Source organism: Sinohyriopsis cumingii, chromosome 10 (assembly GCF_028554795.1).
Source record: "Sinohyriopsis cumingii isolate HCF-2022 chromosome 10, ASM2855479v2, whole genome shotgun sequence".
Classification (NCBI taxonomy): domain Eukaryota; kingdom Metazoa; phylum Mollusca; class Bivalvia; order Unionida; family Unionidae; genus Sinohyriopsis; species Sinohyriopsis cumingii.
This window is the reverse complement of record NC_142970.1, coordinates 14,239,881-14,242,672: the sequence shown is the minus strand read 5'-3', so window position 1 is coordinate 14,242,672 and position 2,792 is coordinate 14,239,881.

Below are 2,792 nucleotides of genomic sequence, written 5' to 3'. Positions count from 1 at the left end.
TATGTGAACGGGTTAATTGTCAGGCCTCGCCTAAGATGTTTACATATACACTATATGGGAACGGGTTAATCGTCAGACATGCCCTCAGACTTTCACATATACGCTATATAGGAACGGGTTAATCGTCAGACATGCCCTCAGACTTTCACATATACGTTATATGGGAACGGGTTAATCGTCAGACATGCCCTCAGACTTTCACATATACACTATATGGGAACGCGTTAATCGTCAGGCGTGCCATCAGACTTTTACATATACGCTGCATGTGAACGGGTTGATTTAACCGTTTAAACGTCAGTCATTGCATCATCATTTTACGTACTCAGTAAATCGGAACGAGTTAATCGATAGACACACCGCTACATGTACAATGTGTTAATTACAAGGATGAAGTTGATACCAAGAATAAAGTAAAGCGTTCACACCCAGGACCTGTGCAAGGGTATTTGGCACCCTTGGCGAAACTTCCACCATGCGCCGCCCACCCCCACCCGGGGCATCACTTATTATAAAATCTTCATTAGTATTAATACACGTTTGGTTTGATAATTTATTAATTTCATTATTTGATCTACATATTTAATGATAATAAATTAATAACCTGACTCTGTATTTCGTTTATGGCGCCTCTTCCCTACAAATCTTGTGTTCCCTAGGAGGCCTCCTAGTTTGCTTATAGTTAAACCGGCCCTGTTCCCATCCATACATATACACTGTATTCATGTATTTGAGACCATTCTATTTTTTGTGGGCTAAGCGATGCTTTTTCGTGGTGGGCTAAGGGATGCTTTTTCTTGGCTTAGAATGTTTTCTATGGAAACGTGAACAAAATCTGAAAAGTGGGAGTATTGATTACACTGCTATGTGTGTGAATGTTATTATGGGATGTAGTACGTACATATAATCAAGTACTAAATAAATAAATGATTCTACAGTAAATTGTTTTAAATTGTTCGGAAACACTCAAATTTACATCACAGACGTTTCAATGTAAATTTTTTATTGTAAATAGTAATCAGTAATTTCGCATCATATTTGCGGTATTTTACATCAATCACGTATTGAAAGATGTAATTCTATATGAAGTGTTTCTTAATATTGTATTAAGACTGAGTTTTAAAATGCTTTCGTGTCATTTTGGTTTGCTCAGATTTGTTTTGAATGTAGCTTTTACAATGAGCAAACTTTATTTTCTAGATAGTTTAAGGTATTTTACAGGGGTGGCTAAGGTATTTAAACGGAAGTTTAGGTGTTTCCGCTAATATTTTATGAGGAAATCAGATATAATTGTCCAAAAAGAGACGAAAAAATATTAGTCGAATATAATAAGTTAATTTAAGCAAAGTATATAACGTATTTAAGATATATAAGTAACATCAGCACAACAAATTAATATCAATACAGAACGTAACTATCCAAAATACAAAATGCCTATTTCAATAGGAAATTACAAGAGTCCCAAGAGAGCCTAAGATCGCTCACTTGTTTGATATCTGTCTAATCTAACGCAAAAGCAGTTGGTCAAGTAATGTGGGTTATTAGTAATGTTTTATGTTGAAATTTCTCCAGTGTTGATTCTATGTGTTTTGATTGTTAAAGTTTCAAAGTTTCTTGAGCTTTGTACTGGATAGCACATTGGCATCATTTGTGCAATATTTAAAAATAATGTATACCACAGTGAATTTTTGCCAAAGTTGGTTACATTCTGGTCAGCATATTTTGAAAATAAAATTGTGTAAATGTTTTGCTAATTGTAGTCACGGCGTGCGATATTTTATGGTGAACGGCGTCTTTGCACAAATCCAAAAGTTTTCAAGCTAGGACACTTTATGTCACAACTTTGTCAAATTCTGTTATGTGATTATTACTTTTAGTGCCAGTAGCCATATTTGATAATAAAAAAGTAAGATTTGTATAAACATTAAAGGGTTTCATGTCAGATTTCCATCCTTTAATAATTATTCAGACTCTATCCAATGGTTCTGGAGAAGCTTTTATGAAGGTTTCTAATTTAAGTAACAATGGCCATATTACACAGCAGATCTGCATTATCTGCACGGCCTTGAAAGGTCTTTTCTTGGTACTTTCAGGTTTTCTCAAATTCTATTCAACAATTTTCAAAAGGAATTCTTTTAAATGATGGCAAGACAGTAAACCAACTGTTTTTTAAATTGTTTTCTTCCGTTTGCCCAAATGTTCTTTATAGCATAAATATCCCGGAGATAACAAGGCCTAACACAGTCACTAAAATAACCTCCAGATCACAAAATCTAAAACTGTTACTAAAATAACCTCCATTTTACAAGGCCTAACACAGTTACTAAAATAACTACCAGATTACAAGTTCTAATACAGTTATTATAATAACCTCCACGTTACAAGGCATAAAAGTGTGACTGAAATAACTTCCAGATTAGAAGGCCTAACACAGTTATTAAAATAACTTCCAGATTACAAGGCCTAACACTGTTATTAAAATAACTTCCAGATTACAAGGCCTACCAGGGTTATTAAAATAACCTTCAGATTACAAGGCCTAACACTGTTATTAAAATAATCTACAGATTCGAAGGCCTAACGTTGTTATTAAAATAACCTCCAGATTACAAGGCCTACCAGAGTTATTAAAATAACCTCCAGATTACAAGGCCTACCAGAGTTATTAAAATAACCTCCAGATTACAAGGCCTAACACAGTTATTAAAATAACCTCCTGATTACAAGGCCTAACACAGTTATTGAAACAACCTCCAGATTACAAAGCCTATTACAGTTATTAAAATAACCTC